Raw genomic sequence first — 26,077 nt, forward strand, 5'->3', positions numbered from 1 at the left:
AATTTGAATATTAAAAGATGGAGAGGTCTATTTTGGAGTCTTTTTAATATTTATTCTCATGTCAGAAAAAAATTATTTTCTCAAAAAAATACTCAATATTTAATTAAATAATGTTCTGTTCATTGAAACTGTTCATAGTTACAATAACAGCTTACAATTTATTACATTTATTTTCATAATTTTTAGTGTCATTTATAAATCAAACTTTTGCATCAAAATTGAATATGAATGACTAATATTCTTTTTAGGTAACCTGATTTCCTTAAGCGGCCTTTTTCTGGAATTAATTACCTTTACATAATGAGGATTTCCTATGTTGTTTTCATGTATATTAGAAAAACAAATATATATCAAACACAAAAGCACATCCAACCTATGATTTCATTGATCTGATGGTTTAAGACAAGGCAAAGGTATTTACCCAAAAGAAGATGTGAATATAGAAAAAGTGTGGAGAAATAAAAATATAGATGGTTTGTTAATATGGCAAAAATTGAGAATTAGAGTGCCAGAAGTTTGGGAAATATTTCCTTAAGGATAAGTTTGAGTCCCACCTCCTCATGAAGCCATTCCTGAACACATCAATTTCCCTATACTGACCTTGACCTTCTCTAAACAGGTGCTACACAATTGGTTAGCATCTGAGTGCCTTGTGACATCTATGGCATTATCTTACCTTAGGATTTACCGCTTGATTTAGTCACTTTTCCAGAGTGAATGGCTTATTTTCCCAGATAACCTGTTAAATTCCTTAAGTATAGTTCTGTATCTCATTGTATCCTTCATAGCATCTATCTGAGAGCAATTTTCTGCCTTAAAATCATGCTGAAGTATTCTTACAAGCCAAATCTATCTGTTGCATATAAGTGCATATACATGGTCTAGTAAGAAATTGAAAGGACCAGGGGTACCTGTTTGGCTCAGTCAGTTAAGCATCTGACTCTTGATATTGGCTCAGGCCATGATCTTATGGTTTGTGAGTTCGAGGCCCACGTCTAGCTCTGTACCAACACTGTGGAGCCTGCTTGGGATTCCCTCTCTCTCTCTCTCTCTCTCTCTCTCTCTTTCTCTCTGCACCACTCCCCCAGTCGTGTTCATTCTCTCTCAAAAATTAATTAATTAATTAATTTTTAAAAAGTAAAAAGAAATTGAAAGGACCCAAAGAAAGATCTAATAATTATTATTGCTAGCTCAGGATATGTACTCTAGAGTTTATTAGAAGATTACATATATTTTAAAAAAGAATATTACATATATTTGAATACAGAGCATTTAGTAGATGCTCAGCCAATGTAATCTTCCTTGGAATATCTGGTGTCAGGTTCCATCCAAGCAGATACTTAAGTATGACTTTCTACTCTCTCCACCAGAGGGTGCCAATGCCTCTATGCCTTCTAGCCAGGCTCCCTGGCATCTCATATAAATAGAATTCTAAGCAGCCTTGTCTGGCAGGCAACTGAAAATAAGGAGCTGGGTCTTGGGTTGAAAAGGAGAATAGGCTTGGGAGTCATCTATATGGTGCTGATAGTTGATGCTGTGAAAGTTCTTGAGGCTTCTAAAGAACAAAAAGGCTGAGGATGAAACCTTAAGAAATGTCTGCATATAAAGATCAGGAAAAAGGGCAGAGAAGTAGAACACAGAAATGTCATCTTAAGGAACCCCAAAGAAGATATTTTCAAGGAGATGTTAGTTAGTGACAGTACATAATGACGAGAAATTAAGAAGAAAACAAACTCAGACAAAAAGTCATTACAGTTAAACAGTGAGGTTAGAAACTAGATTTAGGTTGGGGTATAAACTTAAAGAATGAGTGGTAAAGAACAAGGAACAATCCTGGTACATTCAACTTATTTGTTGAGGTTCTTTGGCAATAATAGAGAGGAAGAAAACCAAAAAAGTTACTAGAGAAGCACCAAAGTTAAATGTAGGGAAAAAAAAAACCAAGATCAAGATCTCATTTTATCAAAAAGCCATTTCTTCAATAAGGCTAATCACGGCTTTATATTATAAACAGATAAGATCAATGAATTAATACTAAGATATGAATGATGGTCCTTTTCCTTAGTTTCCTCAGGACTTGGTACTTTAAAAACCAAGTAGACAGAAGACAATCCAACAGACAAAAAAAAAAAAAAATAAGATTTTCATTAATCTAAGCAGCTGGAGGCTGAAGTTTCCAGTAGGACTTACTCATCTGTTCAATAAATATTGACTGAGCACCTACTTTAGGCACCTACTTGAAGGTTATAGTAATGAACCAAACAGAAAACATGGGTCTGAGCCCCATGGAGTTTATGTTTAGTGTGGTTGCCATGGGGTTCAGTGGGGTAGGTAGAGCAGGGTAGGGGATTGTAGAACCAATGGAGGTGGTGTGTGTGTGTGTGTGTGTGTGTGTGTGTATAAAATATATATATAAAATATATAAATAATAAATATAAAATACATATATATATAAATATATATATATATAATATATTTTTTGGAGGTGGTATATTTTAAATAAGCCTCACTGATAAGGGAACATTTAAGCAAAGGCCATATGGAAGTAAGAGAGTAAGTCAAGTGAACATACAGGCAAAAGGTCCAAGACAGGTATGAGACTGATGAATGTGAAGAACAGCAAAGAGCCCAGTGTGGTTTCCCCAGAAAGAATGGCAGTAGAAGGCCAGATTATGCAGGGTCTTAAAGGCCACTGTAAATAAAGACTTTGCCTTTTACCCTGAATGACAAGAAAACAATGATGGGTTGTGTTTTTTGGGTTTTTTGGTGTTTTGGTTTGGTTTGGTTTGGTTTTTTTGAAGAGAGAGAGAGAGAGAGCTGGGGAGGGGCAGAGGGAGAGAGAATCTTAAGCAGGCTCCACCCCAGCGCAGAGCCTTACAAGGGGCTCTATCTCACCATCCTGAGATCACGACCTGAGCTGAACTCAAATGTCAGAGGCTTAACTGACTGAGACACCCAGGTGCCCCTGATGGTTTTGAATATGATCCAAATCACATTTTAAAAGCACCAAAATAGCTGTTGAAGTAAAAAGAGACTAGGGGGGAGGGGAGGGCAAAGGTGAAAGCGAAGAAAGTTAGAAATCTGTAATAATAATTCAGGCAAGGGATAACACTGGCTTGGATCAGGGTGGTAGCAGTAGAGTGGTTAAAGTGGCTGGGTTCCTGGGATATTTTAAAGGTAGAGCTGATAACATTTGCTGAAGGGTTAGATGTAAGGTATGAGGAAAATAAGGAGTTAAGGAAAACTCCAAACTTTTTGACCTGAGAAACAGATAGCTAAACTTGACATTGAAGAAGAAAGTGTGGGAGATTGGGAGAAGGAAGGAGGGGTAGGAAAAAGTTAATCAATCAACTCCTATTATAGCAAGAGCCAACTATGCCATCGTTGTTCAACTCTGCCCGTACCCTCTTAAGGCATAGTGGACCATTTTCCAAAGAGAAAGTATCATGTCTTCCCTTTTAGCATCCATTTAAATGTCTGATATATGATAAGCCTTAATAAATATCTAATTCATACAGGTGTTATTTAGGCCCATTCAATGCCACTTATGATCTGCCTTGTACCATAAATACTCAATCTCAGTTATCATTATTCACTGTAGCAAGTTCCCTCTAGATTATGTCTATTGCTCCATGCTGTTTAAATGCACTCACATAATATACCAATTGCTTTAAGAGTTCAATTTGGAGTGAATAATATGGGGGAGGTATAGGAGACTATCCACCAGAAGCTGGAAGAACAGAGGAATTTCTAATGGAAGCCGGAAAGAAATATGAGAGTAAAAAGCAGAGTGAGGTGAACTCTTTACCAACTCTGTCTCTTGTAATTCAGAGAGAAACCATCAGTTAATGGGGAAATATTTGAGTAGTGAGTACAACCAATAAAAAGGGGAACATTTTAATTGTAGCTATTAAGAGAGAACAGTTTGAAAATTGCCTGGGAGAAAAACAGAGCCATTTCACAAAGAATGAAGACATCTTTAAGCTATGAGCTAATTTTAATATGAATAGAAATATCTCCAGTTTAGTCAGGGCAATGAAACCTTAACTAGGTTATAAAGAAATCAGCCTATATATCTATAATTTGACTGAAGCTGTTGAAGAAGAATGAGATTTGGGAAATATCTGTGAATAAAAATTACAACACTCTCAAAAGACTGTGATAGAGACTAATTATTGCATTAATCAACTTAACTAAATTTAAAAGTAAAACTAAAGGCCACCGAATATAATGGGATCTCTGGATCCCATCAGAAGTCCATCTAAAGTATGACAGGAAAAGAATAAAAGAGACACTGACATTAGTAAAGAGGCCAGGATTGTTTTTAAGAAATATGCCCTTAAGTAAATGATTTTAAAAGATGCAAATAATATCTCTAGAGGACAATTTAGAAATATCTATCAAAATTTAAATGTGCGTTCCTTTAGACCAAGCCATCCCACTGCTAGGCATTATAAACATATATAATAATTTCCCAAAGGTATACAGAGATTATCACTGCATTTTCTTTTTAATAGCCAGTAACTGAAAACAATCCAAATGTCTATGAAATGGGGACTGTTCAATAACTTATAAAGAATCTATTGTACAGAAAGAGATTCCAAAGAAGGAAAAGGAGCAGGCTAGACTAAACCATGTGTTGAATTGGACTATAGGTATCAGTATAACTTACAGTTTTTAGTATATGTATATATGGATAGATACAGATATATAAATGTGTATATGGGTGACATACACACACACACACACACACACACACACACACACACACACACACACTTCTCCTGTCCTCTGAGCAAGCCTGGAAGCAATAACATTCCAGTATCAATGAGTACACTTAACACCCAGATCTTGGTTTCTAAATACCATTCTCTCATAAAAGAAACCAGTGTTCCTTAAAGAAATGGCTAATACCAGAGCTAGATCAAAGAAGATATAAGATAAGCCTAGGGAGGTGCCTGGGTGGCTCAGTTGGCTACGGCTCTGGTCATAATCTCACAGTTCTTGAGTTCAAGCCCCACATCAGGCTCTCTGCTGTCAGTGTGAAGCCTCCTTCAGATCCTCTATTTCCTTTTCTCTCTCTCTCTCTCTCTCTCTCTCTCTCTCTCTGCCCCTCCCTCACTCATGCTCGCTCCCTTTCTCTCTCTCTCAAAAATAAACATTAAAAAAGATAAGCCTACAGTATTTTGTGGTACCAGAAATTAAAGGAGTGCTCAAAAAGTGATGGAGGCATGTAAAAAGGTCATAAGAGCCAATATGAATGAGTCCCCAGTGGCCAAAGTTGAGAAAATTTAAACAACAAAATGAATAATGATAGCACTGGATTATAACCTTCAGAATAAAAACAAGACCCCAAAGTCATATTGTATAAATAAATGACTAAATAAATAAAAGGGAGAGAAGGAACAGCTCTTCCTTACAGAATACCACTTAATAAATGTAAAAGAATGGACATAGAAAACTGCCATTAGGCAACACCTCAGTAGTAACTATTGCAATCAAGGACTATTGATGGATGCTAAAATTAGTATGTTAGAGTATGATGACAAAAAAGACTTGGATTGCCTCAAAGTATCTTCCCTAACATAAAAGATGAAAATAGTAACTTTACAGAGGAGAAGCATCAGACACCATCTTACCCTTGTGATCAAAATTAACCTTAGCAGATATATTGACACAAAGTACACTGATACGAAGTCCTGGGAAGGGTAGAGTATCACTTTAGTGATATTTTGATAAAAAAATGTAAAACCTGAGATTAATCAATAGAAAACATCAGACAAACTCAATTTAAGGGACACTCTATAAAATATATGGCGTGGACTCTTCAAAAGTGAAAAAAAAAAAAAAAAGACTAAGGAACAATCATCCCAAATTGAAAGACAGGATAGCTAAATGCAATGTAGTGTACTAAATGGAATTCTAGAACAGAAAAAAGTATAATAGTGGGAAAATTGGCCAAATTTGAAAAAGATCTATAGGTTAATTAATAGTACTATATCAATGTTAATTTCCTTATTTCTATAATTATACTATAGTTATGTCAAATGTTAACGTTAGGGGAAGCTGGATGAAGAGCATATTAAAATTCTATGAACATATGAATTGTGATTTCATAAAATTTGATGAACTTTTTCATAAGGCTAAAAATAATTCAATATATGTTAAAAAAGAACAAAGCAGATCTGTATACATTCACATGAAAAACATCAAAATGTATTTTTGTTTTAAAAAGTTAAAAAGATGGGGTGCCTGGGTGGCTCAGTCAGTTAAGCACCTGACTCTGGCCCAGGTCATGATCTCATGGTTTGTGAGTTTGAGCCCTGTGTCAGGCTCTGTGTTGACAGCACAGAGCCTGGAGTCTGCTTCAGATTCTGTGTCTCCCTCCCTCTGCCCCCTGCCTGTTCTCTCTCACACACAAGTAAATACACGTTAAAATTTTTAAACAAAAGTGAAAAAGAAAAAAAAAAAGCAATGACCAGAATGGTATAATATGATCTCTTCTAAGTGATATACTCATGTACATATATACACAAATACACAACCCTACATGTATATACAATTAGGTATATAAATAACCATTTTGTTGTAAGGAAACAAAACTTAAAAACTCGTAACTTGGGAGGAAAGGAAGTGAAGGTAAGAGGGGGAGTGAGACTTTTATTTTTCAGTTTTCAACAAGTCTGCATTTCTATACAAACAAGGATTATCTAGGCAAGAAATTATGGCCCTTTCTCAATTTCTTTTCTATACCTCTATTAAAATAAAGGAATAAAAGAAAATTTGAAAGTATTTAACCTGTACTATTTACCATATAACTTAAGGATCTGCTTTTGTGAAAAAAATTAAGTCTTCAGTGGCATTGCTTAAATTTTCTAAATAAGTTATATTCTTTTGCATATAATCCCCAGTATTCTATGAGTCTGGTTCACATGCTTTCTGGAATGAAAAGATTTCTCACTCACTGCTAGCAAACAATACAACTTAGCATTTTGTTGTTGTGAAACAAAGAACATGTAGATTATTTTTATCTAGGTTTATGAGAGTTTAGCTAAGAATCACATCACTTTTTCTATGAAGGACCACATAGTAAATATTTTACATTTGTGAGCCACACATCATCTCTGTCACATATTCTTTTTTTTTTTTTCTAAATAGCAATTTAAAAATATAAAAGTCATTCTTAGCTCATACTGGGTTCTGAACCTGAGGGGCATACACAATTTACTGCAGAATTCCAGACAGCATTCCACCTCTACACTGGATAAATAACATGTTCATACGTATATTTAATGGTATTTCTTGAATAGCTATAGATACTTTTAGGATTAACACAAAACAAATTATTTTAAAAAGCATTACTGAATTCATATAAACCTCCTGCCCCTATTAATTTTCTTCATCAGTGGACACCAAAATTGTAACTGGTCTTATGTGGAGTGTTCATTAAATGTCTTAATATTAAAAAGGACTTCTCACACAAAGACTCAGAAAGTTTAACTTCCACCTACTCCCTTAAGGGAATTACTTAAGGTTGCAATTCATTCAAACAAGAGAAGAAGCCATGAGATCCAGAAGGAGTAGATCAAATTCAGGGAGTAATAATGAAAAGTCTATGAATGAGACTTATACAGAATATCTAGAGGGGAATGACTTTACAGTGAATGAAAAGAATAGAAAAAATGTGTAAATGTGATAAAGATATATTTTTTAAGGGAAAAAAAGCAATTTAAAAACTGAGAACAAAAAAATCTGAATAAGAAACTTAAGTTCAAATATGAAATAATCTAAAATGTGATATGGTCTTAAGCAGTTAAAGGAGTATAAAGGAAAAAAAAGATTATTTGACCTTGATGATAGGGAAATTCTTTGAGTGGCCCAGGAGTTGTGACATTAGAGTATAAAATAGAAAATGCCAATCTACCATAGGTTTTGTCCCAGCAAAAAAAGACTTTTATGTCAAAATTATGTAGCTCCTCTTTATTGCTTTTCAATATTTGGATACTTTCTATAGCAAAATGTAGAGAATTGGTAAGGATTGCAGAACAAAATGGGAATAACACCAATGATAAAGTAAAAGTAAATGTATTACTGAAAATGGAAGATTCCTTTAAGGGGAAGTAAATGAAAGAGTTGCAGTATTAATATCTTTATCTTACATAACAGGGTATCAAGAAACACAAAAGTTGACAGAGCAAAAAGTAGAAGTTAAAATATGTCATTTAAAGTTACAGAACTGGACAGCAACATGCAGAAGAATAAAACTGGACCACTTTCTTAAACCATACATAAAGATAAATTCAAAATGGATGAAAGACCCAAATGTGAGACAGGAAAACACCAAAAATCCTAGAGGAGAAAAAAGGCAACAACCTCTTTGATCTCAGCCACAGCAACTTCTTACTTGACATGTCTCTGAAAGCAAGGGAAATAAAAGCAAAAATGAACGTTGGGACCTCATCAAGATAAAAAGTTTCTGCACAGCAAAGGAAACAATCAACAAAACTAAAAGGCAACCAATGGAATGGGAGAAGATATTTGCAAATGACGTATCAGATAAAGGGTTAGTATCCAAAATGTATAAAGAATTTACCAAACTCAACACCTGAAAAACAAATAATCCAGTGAAGAAATGGGAAGAAGACATGAATAGACAATTTTCAAAAGAAGACATCTGGATGGCTAAGAGACACATGAAAAGATGCTCAACATCGCCCATCATCAGGGCAATACAAATCAAAATCACATTGAGATACCACCTCACACCAGTCAGAGTGGCAAAATTAACAACTCAGGAAACAGATGTTGGTGAGGATGCAGAGAAAGGGGAACCCTCTTACACTGTTGGTGGGAATGCAAACTAGTGCAGCCACTGTGGAAAACAGTGTGGATGTTCATCAAAAAATTAAAAATAGAATTACCCTATGACCCAGCAATAGCACTACTAGGAATTTATCCAAAGAATACAGGGGTGCTGATTTGTAGAGGCACATGTTCCCTGATGTTTACAGCAGCACTAACAACAATAGCCAAATTATGGAAAGAGCCCAAATGTACATCAACTGATGAGTGGATAAAGAAGATGTCATATATAGATGTGTGTATACATATATACAAAAAGTTGTGTGTGTATGTATGTGTGTATATACACATATATGTACACATACACACACACACACAATGGAATACTACTCAGCGATGGAAAAGAACAAAATCTTTCCATTTGCAACAATGTGGATGGAACTTAAGGGTATTATGCTAAGTGAAATAAGTCAGCCAGAGAAAAACAGATATTATATGTTTTCACTCACATGTGAAATTTGAGAAACTTAACATAAGACCATAGGGGAAGGGAAGGAAAAATAAGTTATAAACAGAGAAAGAGGCAAACCATAAGAGACTCTTAAGTACAGAGAACAAACTAACAGTTGATGGAGGTGGGGGTTGGGGGGGCAGGGGAAAATGGATGATGGGCATTGAGGAGGGCACTTGCTGGGATAAGCACTGGGTGTTGTGATATGAGTCATGAATCATGGGAATTTACTCCTAAAACCAAAACTACACTTTATGTAAGCTAACTTGACAATAAACTTTTAAAAATAAATAAACAAATGAATAAATAAAGTTACAATGATAATAAATATTCTAAAATATTTATATATTTAAATATATTTGTTAATATTTTAGTGGTTTATATAATTGATTAATATGAATAAAATATATATTCTTTATCAAATATATTTTTATCACAAAGCTATCAAATGCTGGGAAGAAAAGAGGAGGGAAGAGAACATTGTTAAGTTAGCCAAATCCCCATGTTTCTCAGCAGAGTCAATGGAGCCAAAGTTATTAAATAAATAAAAGGAGGTATGAGCTTTTTATTTGATCACAAAGTGATAAATATGGAAAGATTGGAAAACAGTAGAAAATTCCATAATATCATAAGCTAATTCTTTGAAAGACTAATAAAATAGTAAAATCTCTATCAAGTTTGATGAGAAAGAGAGAAAGAAAAAGTGGAGAAAAGACATAGAACGACAATTTTAGCAAAGAAAAAGGAAATATAACTGTTGTTGAAGTATTTTCACATGATAGTAATATATGTAAACAGCATTATGTGACTGCAGTTGAGATGGATAATCTTACACGTTAGCAATAAACAATCTGAAAATACAAAAGAAAAAAATTACCATTCATGATAACATATTATGGATATATTAGAATATATAAATATAAATACAGTAAAACCTTGATGTGCAAGCATAATTCATTCCAGAAACATGCTTGTAATCCAAAGCAGTTGTATATCAAAGCAAATTTCCCTATAAGAAATAATGCAAACTCAGATGATTTGTTACACAACCCAAAAATACTCATATAAAACTGATTACAATACTGTAATATAATACAAAATAATAAAGAAAATACAAAATATAAATAAAAATAAACAAATTAGCCTGCACTTTTCCCTTTGAAAACTTTCACGACTGCTGTGAGGGAGATAAGAGAGAAGAGGGCTATTGTATGGGACAACTTTCACTATCACTAACAGAATCACTGTTGTATATTGGCTCAATGGAATTTTTTTCTTTTAGTGTAACTTTAACAAGAAACCTATCCAATGACATTTGCTTTTGCCTCCTTTTGATAATTTCACAGAAATGTGACATTGCATTGTCATTAAACAGATTCATCGCTAGCACTGCTATAGTCTTATTTGGGTGGTGCTTTTTTACAAAATTTTGCACTGTTTTCCACATGTTATACATGTCCTTAATCTCATATGAAGTGAGGAATTCCTCCACCCTTTTCTCCTCCTCTGCAGACAAGATGCAGACATAGACTTCTTATAAAATCTTGCAATTTCTACTCTCATACCCCATTCAAACTTCTCGATGATTTCCTTCTTAACTTCCACCATAATTATCTCCTTACCACCTTTCTTTGCACCTTTTTCTGCATGGGGACCATTGTATATGCTCACACAGATGTTGACTAAAGTACAGTATTAATAAACTCTTGTCATATACTGTATTTAACTGGTAACTGGTAATAGGGCAGCAGAGGAAAGGGTCTGTATCTGCAGGCAGCCTGGCCTAGAATGAAGCAAAGCATTCCTAAGCTTATTCTTGTATAGAAAAGCAAAGGACTGTTCATAGGTGCTCTGAAGTGACAAAAAATACACTACTGCCAATTGTGGCTACCTTCCAATGTTCTGAAAATCACTGATTTCTGCCAAACAAGGTGGCCTGACTATCTCAGCATGGGAGATGATCACCCACAATCCCACAGTGAGAGACAGAAAGAGAAGCACTGGCTCAGTTATAATCATGTGATACTTGGCATCATGTACTACTCATATCTTAAGACATCATTCATCTATCAAGCTAAAATTTATTAGAAATGTTTGTTCATCTTGCAGAATTCTCGCAGAACAACTTACAATCCAAGGTTTTACTGTATCTATGAAATAACAAGGCATATGTCCAACAAAAATGTGTATTACCCTTATGGAGAAAATTACAAACCTTGTTGGTAAAAGAAGGTTTGAATAAATAGAAATTATGCCTTATTTGGAGGTAAGAAGTCTTGGTATTTTTTAAAATGCCAATTCTCTCTATATTAATATATGAGTATAATGTAATTACAATAAAGTTCCACCAGAGATTACCACATAATTTGACAAAGTAAGCTTAAAGTTAATATTTAAGAGTAAAGAGCAAAGAATTTCATAGAATGGGGAGCCCGGTGATGTTAGTTAATCATTGCATCCATTTTATTCTCTGCTGACATTTGCCAATTCTGGACTAAGTTGAAGAATAAAAGTTCTAACATATGAGTAATTGAGTCTTATATGAGTGGAAAAGGAGAATAAGGGGCAATAAATATTTGAAGAAATATTAGCCATGAATTTTCCAAACTTGACAAAAGAAATCAATTCAAAGATTTAAGAAGCTCAGGAAACTGTGAATAGGAAAAATACAAAGGATATCTAGAAATATCATGGCCACAATGCTAAAATTCAAAGCCAAGAGAACAACTTAAAAGCAATCACAGTGAAGGAAAGGCATATTACTTTCATGATATCAACAATGAGACTGACAGCTCACTTTTCAATCAAAACTATGTAAGTCAACTGACAATGAACAGCACCTTTAAAGTTTACAAAGTGCAAACTTTCAATATGGAATCATTTACCCAGAAGAAAATACCCTCAAAAAATGAAAACAAGACTTCTAAGCTTCCCTCCATGTCAATCAAGATGCCAACTACAGCATATTTCTCACACTGATTATAACTACAATCTCTGAGTAGAATACAAAGACAACCACCTAAGTACTCTGAAAAGTAAACATGAGCAAAAAGCCTGTAAACTGAACTCAAAATCTGGACAATGATCTGTAATGAGGGCAAGTTGCATGGTCTTATTTTCCTTCTTTATCTTCAAGCTTTGACTGAGAAAAGTCCCAAGTGGCAGAACTGTGCCATGGGTGTTGAAAGCAAAAAGTATCAGAAACATTACCTCTAGCCATGAAACCAGGAAAAGAGGTTCCTGCATGCAAGACAATTTGTAGAGAAATACCCACTTCCTTTAACCTTTTCCTTATTTCCCTTTTCTCTCCAAGTCCCACCAGTAGGCTGACTAGTTGGAAAATTTTATGGTTGTGATGGTGATGACACAGGCACCTAAAACCCTGAGAAAAGATTCATCTGTCTGAATAGAAATATTGTAAAAATGGGCTCCCACTGCCCAAATAATGTGGAGGAATTCCCTGGTATTTTTCACCTTCTTCTTTCTCACCAATTTGCCTGCAAGGTGGCCCCAGTCTCACAGAACTGCATGAAAACACAGGGGAATTAACCAGAAAATTAATAAAAGAAAGATGTCTGGAAAATTCTCCTAAATACTTGGAAATTATACCACACTATAAAAAACTTTTAGGGAAATTAATGAATACACTGAACAGAGTAAAAATGGAACTAGAATATATCAAAATTTGTGGGATACAACCAAAACAGTGCTTAAAGAGAAAACTGTGAGCTTTAATTGCTTCATGTAAAGTGAAGAAAGGTTTTACATCATTAATATGAGCTACAAAAAGAAAAGCAAATAGAATCCAAATCTAATAGGAAGAGAAAGATAATAATGAATAGAAATGAATAAATTGAAAAAACTAGATAAAATCAAATAAAAAACTAGTTCTTTGAAAAAATCAATAAAATTAACAAAACTCTCAAAAACTGACCAATAACACTATGGAGAAAGACACAAATTACCAATTTCAAGAATTAAAGACAAGAATTAATATAAACCATATAAACATTAAAAGGAAAATAAGATATTATGAACAACTTGTAAATTCAAGCATTTACATAAAATGGAACCATGCTTTGAAATACAGAAACTACCAAAATTCACTCAGTGAAAGTATATTATAGGAATAGTCATACATCTATCATTACATTCTAAAGAAACTGAATTCATAGTTTAAGACTTTCCAATAAAGAATACAAGCTCAGATGGTTTCACTGGTGAAACCAATTCTACATCAGTGAACACTTAAGGAAAAAATACCAGCTCAACACAATGTCTACCAGAAAACAGAAGAGAACAGTTTTCAACTAATTTTAATAGACCAGCATCACCCTGATGCCAAAAAACCAAAGAAATTACAAGAAATAAAAAATACGTATTAATATCTCTTATGAAAACATTTTTAAAATCCCCAAGAAAATATTAACAAATTAAATTCCAAATGTAAATATATATAAAAAATAACATGATCAAATGGAGTTTATCCCAGTAATGGAAGCCTGATTTAATGTTCAAAATTCAATCAGTGTAATTCACAAAATCAACAGGCTAAAGAAGAAAAATTACATTCATTTCAGTAGATGAAGATAAAGCATTTAACAAATTCAACCTCCGTTTATGATTAAAAACTCTTAGAAAACTATGAATAGAAGAATTCTTCCTTGATAAAGGGCATCTACAAAAAAATTTCCAACTCTTAGAGGAAGTTGGAGCTTTTCATTATTCAGCTTTTCATTGCTTAGTATATTATTAGCTGTGGGCCTTGTTAGGCAAGAAAAAAAAAGCCATCTAAATTCGAAAGGAAGAAGTAAAATTTTCTGTGTTTACAAATGGTATGACCTTAAACATAGAAATCCTAAGTAAGGGCTCTACAAAAAAAAAATTTATAACTAATAACCAAATTCAATAAAGTCTCAGAATACAAAATCAACGTACAAAATTCATTTGCATCTCTATACAATAACAACAATCTGTCCAAAAAAATAAAGAAAACAATTCCATTTAGACTAGCATTAAAAGCAATAAAATACTTAGGAATAAATTTAACCAGGTGAAAGACTTGTGCACTGAAAACTACAAAACAATGATGAAATAAATGTCAAAAGATACAAATAAATGGAAGGACATTCTATGTTCTTGAACCAGAAGGATTAATATTGTTAAAATATCCATACTTCACCAAATGTTCTATAGATACAATGCAATCTCCACTCCAATCCCAATGGAACTTTTTACAGAAATACAAAAACAATCCTAAAATTAATTTGAAACCACAAAAGACTTCAAATAGCCAAAGCAATTTTGAGAAAGAACAAAGCTGGAGGTACCACATTCCCTATTTCAAAACATATTACAAAGCGACAGTAATCAAAACACTATGATACTGGCATAAAAGCAGACATAGAGACCAATAGAACAGAAAAGACTGCCCAGAAATAGGACCATAAACATATATTCAACTGATCCTCAACAAGTGTGCCAAGAATATGCAGTGGGGAAAAGATAGTCCATTCGATAAATTATATTGGGGAAAGTTGGATATCCATATGCAAAAGATTAAAACTGGACAGGGCAAAGATGGCAGCGTAGGAGGACGCAGGGCTCACCTCGTCCTGCTGATCACTTAGACTCCACCCACATCAGCCTAAATAACCCAGAAAACTGCGGGGAGACTAGCAGAATGGACTCTCCGGAGCCAAGCGCAGACAAGAGGTCCATGGAAGAGGGTAGGAAGGGCAGAGAGGCAGTGCATGTTACACGGACTGGTGGGAGGGAGCCGGGCGGTGGAGGGGCACCCTGCCTGGCAAGGCAGATCCCCTGAAGTCTGGCTTGCAAAAGTGGAGGGGCCAGACTCCATGAGTTCTGACAGCCAGCAGGACTTAACATCTGGAATGTTATAAGTCAACAGCTCTGCTCAGAGAGCAGGAGGGTGAGAGGACACTGGGAGGGAGAGGTGTTGAGCCCCGGAAGACAGAGCTCAGCTCAGCAGGGAACAAAGGCGCTGGCAAGCGCCATCTCCCTCTCCCATCCACCAGCCAAAATCCCAAAGGGAACCAGTTCCTGTCACCGAACTTGCTTGCACCGCGCAAATGCCCAATACTGTGCTTCTGTGGATCCATGCCTCCGAGAGGCCTGCCTCCCTCCCAGTGCTGCAGGGCCCCTCCTGCAGGGGATCACCACTGGCAAAGCTAGCTAAGCCCACCCCTCCCACCCCTGTGCACCTTATGGATCCACCCTGTCTAATACACCCTTGGCCAGATCCCATCAAAGCAGCACCACAAGCCTGGCAGTGTTCAGGCAGCCCAGACAGGGGCCACACTACTCCACAGTGAGTCCTGCCCCTGGAAGAGGGGAAGATAAGGTACATACCAGTCTGACTGTGGTGTGGCCCCAGCGGTGGGCTGGGGGCAGACATCTGGTCTGACTGCGGCCCCTCCCACCAACACAAGTTTCTCCAGACACCACAGGGGAAGTGCCCTGCAGGTTGGAGCTACCACAGGGACTAATTAAAATGATGAAATGGAAGAATTCTTCTCAAAAGAAACTCCAGGAAGTAGTGACAGCTAACGAATGATCAAAACCAATTTAAGCAATATAAGGGAACAAGAATTTAGAGTAATAGTCATAAGATTAATTGCTGGGCTTGAAAAAAGCATAGAGGACAGCAGAGAATCCATTGCTACAGACATCAAGGGACTAAAAAATAGTCATGAGGAATTTAAAAATGCTATAAATGAGGTACAAAATAAAATGGAGGTGGCCATAGCATGGATTGAAGAGGCAGAGGAGAGAATAGGTGAATTAGAAGATAAAATTATGGAAAAAGAGGAAGCTGAGAAAAAGAGAGATAAAAAAATCCAGGAGTATGAGGGGAGAATTAGAGAACTAAGTGATGTAATCAAATGGAACAATATCCGTATCATAAGAATTCCAGAAGAAGAAGAAGAGAGAGAAAGGGGCTGAAGGTGTACTTGAACAAATCATAGCTGAGAACTTCCCTGATCTGGGGAAGGAAACAGGCATTAAAATCCAAGAGGTACAGAGAACTCCCTTCAGATGTAACTTGAACTGATCTTCTGCATGTCATATAGTGAAACTGGCAAAATACAAGGATAAAGAGAGAATTCTGAAAGCAGCTAGGGATAAACAGGCCCTAACATACAAAGGAAGACACATAAGGGTAGTAGCAGACCTATCTATTGAAATTTGGCAGGCCAGAAAGGAATGGAAGGAAATCTTCAATGTATGAACAGAAAAAATATGCAGCCAAGAATCTTTTTTCCAGCAAGTCTGTCATTCAGAATAGAAGGAGAGATAAAGGTTTTCCCAAACAAACAAAAACTGAAAGAATTCACACCACTAAACCAGCCCTACAAGATATCCTAAGGAAGACTCTGTGGGTGAAATGTTGCAAGGACCACAAAGTACCAGAGACATCACTACAAGCATGAAACCTACAGATATCACAATGACTCTAAACCCTTATCTTTCAATAATAACACTGAATGTAAATGGACTAAATGCTCCAACCAAAAGACAGAGGGTATCAGAATGGATAAAAAACCAAGACCCATCTATTTTCTGTCTACAAGAGACTCATTTTAGACCTGAGGACACCTTCAGATTGAAAGTGAGGGGATGGAGACCTATCTATCATGCTACTGGAAGTCAAAAGAAAGCTGGAGTAGCCATACTTATATCAGATAAACTAGACTTTAAATTAAAGCCTGTAACAAGAGATGAAGAAGGGCATTATATAATAATTACAGGTTCTATCCATCAGGAAGAGCTAACAATTATAAATGTCTATGCACTGAATATGGGATCCCCAAATATATAAAACAATCACAGACATAAACAACCTTATTGACAAGAATGTGGTAATTGCAGGGGACTTTAATACTCCACTTACAACAATGGATAGATCATCCAGACACAGAATCAATAAAGAAACAAAGGCCCTGAATAATACATTTGACCAGATGGACTTGGCAGATATATTTAGAACTCTGCATCCCAAAGCAACAGAATATACCTTCTTCTCAAGTGCACATGGAACATTCTGTAAGACAGATCACATGCTGGGTCACAAAACAGCCCTTAATAAGTATAAAAGAACTGAGATCATACCATGCACACTTTCAAACCACAATGCTATGAAACTTGAGATCAACCACAGGAAAAAGTCTGGAAAACCTCCAAAAGCATGGAGGTTAAAGAACACCTACTAAAGAATGAATGGATCAACCAGGCAATTAGAGAAGAAATTTAAAAATATATGGAAACAAATGAAAATGAAAATACAACAATCCAAACACTTTGGGATGCAGCGAAGGCAGTCCTCAGAGGAAAATACATTGCAATCCAGGCCTATCTCAAGAAACAAGAAAAATCCCAAATACAAAATCTAACATCATACCTAAAGGAAATAGAAGCAGAACAGCAAAGGCACCCCAAACCCAGCAGAAGAAGAGAAATAATAAAGATCAGAGCAAAAATAAACAATATAGAATCTAAAAACATAGTAGAGCAGATCAATGAAACCAAGAGTTGGTTTTTGAAAAAATAAACAAAATTGATAAACCTCTAGCCAGGCTTCTCAAAAAAAGAAAAGGGAGATGACCCAAATAGATAAAATCATGAGTGAAAATGGAATTATTACAACCAATCCCTCAGAAATACAAGCAATTATCAGGGAATACTATGAAAAATTATATGCCAACAAACTGGACAACCTGGAAGAATTAGAAAAATTCCTAAGCACCCACACACTCCAAAACTCAAACAGGAAGAAATAGAAAATTTGAACAGACCCATAACTAGTGAAGAAATTTAATCAGTTATCAAAAATCTCGCAACAAATAAGAGTCCAGGACCAGTTGGCATCCCTGGGGAATTCTACCAGGCATTTAAAGTAGAGATAATACCTATCCTTCTCAAGCTGTTCCAAAAAATAGAAAGGGAAGGAAAACTTCCAGACTCATTCTGTGAAGCCAGCATTACTTTGATTCCCAAACCAGACAGAGACCCAGCAAAAAAGGAGAACTATAGGCCAATGTCCCTGATGAATATGGATGCAAAATTCTCAACAAGATACTAGCAAATCAAATTCAACAGCATACAAAAAGAATTATTCACCATGATCAAGCGGGATTCATTCCTGGGCTGCAGGGCTGGTTCAATATTCGCAAATCAATCCATATGATACATCACATGAATAAAAGAAAAGATAACAACCATATGATCCTGTCAATCAATGCAGAAAAAGAATTTGACAAAATTCAGCATTCTTTCTTAATAAAACCCCCGAGAAAGCCAGGATAGAAGGAACATACTTAAAGATCATAAACGCCATTTATGAAAAGCCCACAGCTAATATCATTCTCAATGGGGAAAAACTGAGAGTTTCCCCCTGAGATCAGGGATGTCCACTCTCACCACTGTTGTTTAACATAGTGTTGGAAGTGCTAGCATCAGCAATCAGACAACAAAAGGTAATCAAAGGCATCAAAATTGGCAAAGATGAAGTCAAGCTTTTACTTTTTTCAGATGACATGATACTATACATGGAAAACCCGACAGACTCCACCAAAAGTCTGCTAGAACTCACACATGAATTCAGCAAAGTCGCAGGATACAAAATCAATGCACAGAAATCAGTTGCATTCTTATAAACAAATAATGAAGCAACAGAAAGACAAATAAAGAAACTGATCCCATTCACAATTGCACCAAGAAGCATAACATACCTAGGAATAAATCTAACCAAAGATGTACAAGATCTGTATGCTGAAAACTATAGAAAGCTTATGAAGGAAATTGAAGATGATACAAAGAAATGGAAAAAATATTCCATGCTCATGGATTGGAAGAACAAATATTGTTAACATCTCAATACTACTCAAAACAATCTACACATTCAATGCAATCCCAATCAAAATTGCATCGGCATTCTTCTCAAAGCTAGAACAAGCAATCCTAAAATTTGTATGGAACCACAAAAGACCCCGAATAGCCAAAGTAATACTGAAGAAGACCAAAGTGGGGGGCATCACAATCCCAGACTTTAGCCTCTACTACAAAGCTGTAATCATCAAGACAGCATGGTATTGGCACAAAAACAGACACATAGACCAATGGAATAGAATACAGACTCCAGAATTGGACCCACATAAGTATGGCCAACTAATCTTTGACAAAGCAGGAAAGAATATCCAATGGAAAAAAGACAGTCTCTTTAACAAACGGTGCTGGGAGAACTGGACAGCAACATGCAGAAGAATGAAACTAGACCACTTTCTTTCACCATTCACAAAAATAAACTCAAAAAGGATGAAGGACCTGAATGTGAGACAGGAAACCATGAAAACCCTAGAAGAGAAAGCAGGAAAAAACCTCTTTGACCTCAGCTGCAGTAATTTCTTACTTGAAACATCTCCAAAGGCAAGGGAATTAAAAGCAAAAGTGAACTATTGGGACCTCATGAAGATAAAAAGCTTCTGCACTGCAAAGGAAACAATCAACAAAACTAAAAGGCAACCGACAGAATGGGAAAAGATATTTGCAAATGACATATCGGACAAAAGGCTAGTATCCAAAATCTATAAAGATCTCACCAAACTCCACACCCAAAAAACAAATAATCCAGTGAAGAAATGGGCAGATGACATGAATAGACACTTCTCTAAAGAAGATATCCAGATGGCCAATAGGTACATGAAAAGATGCTCAATATCACTCCTCATCAGAGAAATACAAATCAAAACTGCACTCAGATATCACCTCACGCCAGTCAGAGTGGCTAAAAGGAACAAATCAGGAGACTATAGATGCTGGAGAGGATGTGGAGAAATGGGAACCCTCTTGCACTGTTGGTGGGAATGCAAAATGGCGCAGCTGCTCGGGAAAACAGTGTGGAGGTTCCTCAGAAAATTAAAAATAGATCTACCCTATGACCCAGGAATAGCACTGCTAGGAATTTACCCAAGGGATACAGGAGTACTGATGCATAGGGGCACTTGTACCCCAATGTTTATAGCAGCACCTTCAACAATAGCCAAATTATGGAAAGAGCCTAAATGTCCATCAACTGATGAATGGATAAAGAAATTGTGGTTTATATATACAATGGAATACTACTTGGCAATGAGAAAGAATGAAATATGGCCTTTTGTAGCAATGTGGATGGAACTGGAGAGTGTTATGCTAAGTGAAATAAGTCATACAGAGAAAGACAGATGCCATATGTTTTCACTTTTATGTGCATCCAGAGAAACTTAACAGAAGACCATGGGGGAGGGGAAGGGGAAAAAAGTTACAGAGAGGGAAGGAGGAAAACCATAAGAGACTCTTAAAAACTGAGAATAAACTGAGGGTTGACAGGGGGTGGGAGGGAGGGGAGGTGGGTGATGGGCATTGAGGAGGGCACCTGTTGGGATGAGCACTGGGTGTTGTATGGAAACCAATTTGACAATAAATTTCATATTTAAAAAAAAGACTAAAATTGGACCTTTGTTTCACATTATACATAAAAATAAACTCAAAATGAATTGAAGACTTAAATGTAAAACCTGAAACCATAATATTCTTAGAAAAAAAATGTAGGAGAAATGTTTCTAGATATTGGATGGGGCAATGATTTCCTGGATATGGCATCAAAAAAGCACAGGCAACAAAAGCAAAACTAGACAAATTAGATTAGATCAAACTAAAAAGCTTCTGCACAGCAAAAAAAAAAAAAAAAAACCAAACAAACAAACAAAAAAAACAATTAACAAAATGAAAAGCCAACCTACAATGGGAAAAATATTTTCAGACCATATATCATATAAGAGGTTAATATCCAAAATATATTTGACAATGTTATAACTCAACAGAAACAAACCACAAATAACTCAATTTAAAAATGGGCGAAGGACCTGAATACACATTTCTCCAAAGAAGACATACAAAAGGCCAACAGGGATATGAAAATGTGTACAACATCACTAGTCATCAGGGAAATGCAAATCAAAACGACAATAAGCTGTCACCTCACACCTGTTAGGATACCATTGTCAAAAAAACAAAGGAGAAGAAGTGTTGGCGAGGACGTAGAGAAAAGGGAATGCTTGTACACTTTTGGTGGGAATGTAAATTAGTGCAGTCACTATGGAAAACAATATGGAGGTCCCTTAAAAATTAAAAATAGAATTACCAGGGCACCTGGGTGGCTCAGTCGGTTAAACATCCAAGTCTTGATTTCAGCTCAGGTCACAAACTCACAGTTCATGGGTTCAAGCCCTGCATCAGGCTCCACATTAACAGTGCAGAGCCTGCTTGGGATTCTCTCTCTCTGTCTCTCCCCCACTTGTGTGCACATGTGTGTTCATGCTCTCTCACTCAAAAATAAACAAGTAAACTTTAAAAAAAACTTTAAAAAATAGAATTACCATTTGATCTAGAAATTTCACTTTTGGATACATATCCAAAGGAATTGAAATCTGGGTCTCAAAGAGACATCTGCACTTTCACCTTCATTACAGCATTATGCACAATAGCCAAGATATGGAAACAAACCTAAATATCCATCAATAGTTAAATGGATAAAGTAAATGTGGCATATAGATACAATGGAATATTACTCAGCCTTTAAAAAGAAGGAAATTCTGCCATTGTAAGGCTAAAAAATATTCCATTGTATGCTTGCACCACATTTTCTTTTTGCTGTCATTCAGGAAGCATTTTATTGTTGCTCCAAGGTTAGGAATTTTCACTGACAGAGAATCAACACTTTCAGAAAATTTCCCAAAAAGCCCTGCTTAGCTTCTGAATCTTGGTTTTCACAGATGTATCAGCATATTTCTCTCCAGTACAGACAATCAGTGCACCCATGATTGACAGTTCAGTCTTAACTTCCAATTTCGGCCTTTACTTAGGAAGGTCTTCAGTACTGTTTTTAATTCATAGAGTGGATTCATCTAAAGGAGGTGCAGTGGTAACTGTGCAAGGGACTTCTCCAGGGTGGATGCTCATCACGGTTGACAAGGCAGAAATGACTCCAGGGATAGTGTTCAAGTGACCATTTTCTTTTTTTTTTAATTTTTTTTTCCAACGTTTATTTATTTTTGGGACAGAGAGAGACAGAGCATGAACGGGCGAGGGGCAGAGAGAGAGGGAGACACAGAATCGGAAACAGGCTCCAGGCTCTGAGCCATCAGCCCAGAGCCCGACGCGGGGCTCGAACTCACGGACCGCGAGATCGTGACCTGGCTGAAGTCGGACGCTTAACCGACTGCGCCACCCAGGCGCCCCCAAAGTGACCATTTTCAACAAGCAAATTGACCAGGTTAGATGTGAGGAGATAGAACCTCTCTTTTGCTTTCATGTCATTTAGGCTTTTCACTTTCACTGAACACTTTATGCAGGGATTCATAACAGAAGCAGTCATTTTGGGTTCTTTCAAGATTGTGCTCTCAACAATTCCTTATCTACTTTATTCTGTTTAGATGCTGAATAAATAGCGGTGGCATACAGACCTTTGATACCATATATCTGAAACGGTTGCCTCACAAGTTTGGCAAACAGCCTGACCACAGATGTACTATACTAAAGTATGGCACCTGCAGGGAGAGCTTAGAAAGTGCTGGGGTGGCCATTTTCTCTGGGCAGCTGTAGATCCATGTACTACCTTTTCTTTACCCATTTAACTGTTAATGGATATTTAGGTTGCTAGAATAGATTAATCTGGTGGACATTATGCTAAATGAAATAGTCCAGACATAGAAAGAAAAAGCCTATATGATCTCACTTATATGTGCCATCTAAAACAGTCAAACAAGGGCACCTGGGTGACTCAGTCAGTTAAGCGTTGGACCTCCGCTCGAGTCATGATCTCATGGTTCGTGTTGGGCTCTGTGCTAACAGCTCAGAGCCTGGAGCCTGCTTCAGATTTTGTGTCTTCCTCTTTCTGTCCCTCCCCTGCTCACACTCTGTCTCTCTCTGTCTCTCTCTGTCTCTCTCTCTCTCTCTCTCTCTCTCTCTCTCTCTCTCAAAAATAGATAAACATTAAAAACATTTTTTAAATAAAAAATAAAATAGTCAAACAGAAACAGAGAGTACAATGGTGGTTGTGAGGGGTTGGGGGAGATAAATGGGGAAGTGTTCATCAAAGAGTACAAAGTTTCAGTTATGCAAAATAAATAAGTTCTGGAGATCCACTGTATGATACAGGGCCACTGATTAACAATACTATATACTTAAAATTTTGCTAAGAGGGGATATATTATTTTAAGTGCTCTTACCACTAAAAGACAAACAAACAACACCTCTTTCCAAAGTCAAGGGTGTGGAAAAAACTTTTTGAGATAATAAATAAGATTATGGCGCTAATAGTGATGATAGTTTCATGGGTATATACTTATCTCTAAACACATAAAGTTGTATATATCAAATATCTGCAGCTTTTTATATGTCATTAAAACCTCAATAGACTGGCTTAATAAAATTCACCTACTAATTTCATATTTAATGAGGAAAGACCGAATGCTATGTTGTTTGCAGTAAAAATAAATAAGAAACAACTTAAATGTCCATCAGTAAGAACTGATAAGTAATTTAAAGAAAACAAACTAGAGATACATGTATTAGGAGAGAGAAATCTCAAAAACATAAGCAGAGTAAAAAAAAGGCAAGTTGCAGAATGATATAGATTGTCAAAATATAAAAATAACATCATACATTCACTATGGAAATACATTGCAGCATTATATAACATACTATGTATATACGTGTGCATATGTCTCTCTACATGTATATAGCTAGATATATATATACATCTATGTGTATCATGTATGTAGTATAAGTAAAATAAAAATGTGGACAAATGTAAGTTAAAAATTCAGTGCTTAGTGGTTACCTATGTGTTGAGATGTAGGACAGTGGGATTGGAAAGGAACACTCAGGTGGCTTTAACTATATGAGATGTTTTCTCTCAGAAAAAATAAAGATCTGAAACAAATATGTCCATATGTAAAGACTTCTCAATCTTAACAAAGATAGTTATTGGTGAGTAGGTGGTATTTATTTTATTATTCTCTATACACTTTTTGTGTAGTTTGTTTTTTTCCTAATAAAATTACTAAAAAAAGGTTTAACATACTTATTTTAATGAAAAAGGTCACCTCTGGAGAGGGGCTAAAATAAGTGGCAGCAGAACGGTAAGGAGAAGGAGACTATTGCTTTTCATCATAAGCAACTCTGCACTATTTGATTTGTAAACTTGTTGATTTACAACTATAATAAAAAGTTTTTTTTTTTTAATTTTAGACAGAGGGAGAGAGAGAATACATGCTAGCCAGAAAGGGCCAGAGAGACAGGGGAAGAGAGAATTCCAAGCAGGCTCCATTTTCATTGCAGAATCCAAAGTGAAGCTTGATCCCATGGCCGTGAGATCATGACCTGAGCTAAAATCAAGAGTCAGATGCTTAACTGGCTGAGCCACCCAGGTGCCTCTAATAAAAAGATTTTTATTTCTTTTAATGAAAAATGGTCTTTTACTGGAAGAGTTTAAGACCACTTTATAGATTCTAAACTCTTGGAGGCCTTGATCTTACTTGTCCTTGTGTTCTTGAGTCTAGCTGCAGTGCCCAGCACCTAGAGTGTAGTCAGTACATATTTATTGTTTGCTGTATTTTATTTCCTAAAGATTATAGTCCATTTTTATCTCTCTGTTTTCTAATCACTGGTAACAAATTTACTCCTTAGTTACACCATTTAACTCTGTGGTACTTCAGATTCCTTATTTTTCAAGTGTAAATAATAATATCTGTCTTGCCTACTTCCCAAGCTTATTTTAAATTTCAAAAAAGAAAACAGATATCAATTTTCTTGAAAATTATAAAGCATATCTGAATTGAAAAAAATGTATATCACTGAAAGACTGGGAAGAATTCCCAAGAAATCATACCATCGCATTAATATCCACAGTCCAACCTCTTCCATAACATGTCAGTAACCATAAAAAAAAAATCTTACTTCCATATATGTGTCTTGAAGCCTCTAAATATGGCGTGTTCTGGTGGGGTGGAGGTGGAGGTGGCAGCTATGATTCTGGTTAGGGACATTATGAAAATTGGCTTCTTTAGTCATGAAAAAATATTTTCTTAGGAAGATATTTCTTAAGATGCCATGATGACACACTAACCAGTTTTTTGGCAAAGGTCCCATTGAGCCAGTGGTAAATCTTACTATATGGCAGTAAGAAGTACAACACTTCTTACTTCACTTAAAACCATTTTGGCTCTAGGGCAGACTCAGCACTCCCATGAGGGAGGGGTGGGGATGCTAAATAATTCAGGGAAAAGAAATGATTATACAGAGATATGGGGCATCTCTCCAAATATTGTGATTCTAATGGGGAACATTAAAGAACTGATCCAGAGAAGGAGGGAGAGGGTTAATGGAAAAGGTCACTAAATACTTGTTGGCACTGATTTAGTCACTTGGGTATTGAGTGTAATCAATGATGAGACATGGTCCTTGCTTTCAAGGAATTTATAGGCTGTGGATAGACTTGGATACAACCAGCAGATTATCAACATGGAATAGAATAATGAGACAGAAACATATGCACTAGTCATGTTGGTCACATACAAAAGCCACACTTTTATATTGCATTAGTTTTCTTTTGGATGTAAAAGTGGAAAGTTGTTGCTAAGAATCTTTGTCCAGAAATGGCATGGATAGACAAATTGCTTTGCCAAGGCCACTGAAAGAGTGATA

The 26,077-nt window shown here is 36.0% G+C and overlaps 1 protein-coding gene and 1 pseudogene across 2 annotated transcripts in view; both read right to left on the reverse strand.

Moving 5' to 3' along the window:
• The window catches only part of HPSE2 (heparanase 2 (inactive)), a 663,646-nt gene that overhangs the window by 251,534 nt on the left and 386,035 nt on the right, over window positions 1–26,077 (reverse strand). The gene's annotated exons all lie outside the window — the stretch shown is intronic.
• LOC112854423 (ATP synthase peripheral stalk subunit OSCP, mitochondrial-like) lies at window positions 22,091–22,953 on the reverse strand (annotated as a pseudogene).

This window comes from Puma concolor, chromosome D2 (genome assembly GCF_028749965.1).
Source record: "Puma concolor isolate L17-30 chromosome D2, mPumCon1.1.hap2, whole genome shotgun sequence".
Classification (NCBI taxonomy): domain Eukaryota; kingdom Metazoa; phylum Chordata; class Mammalia; order Carnivora; family Felidae; genus Puma; species Puma concolor.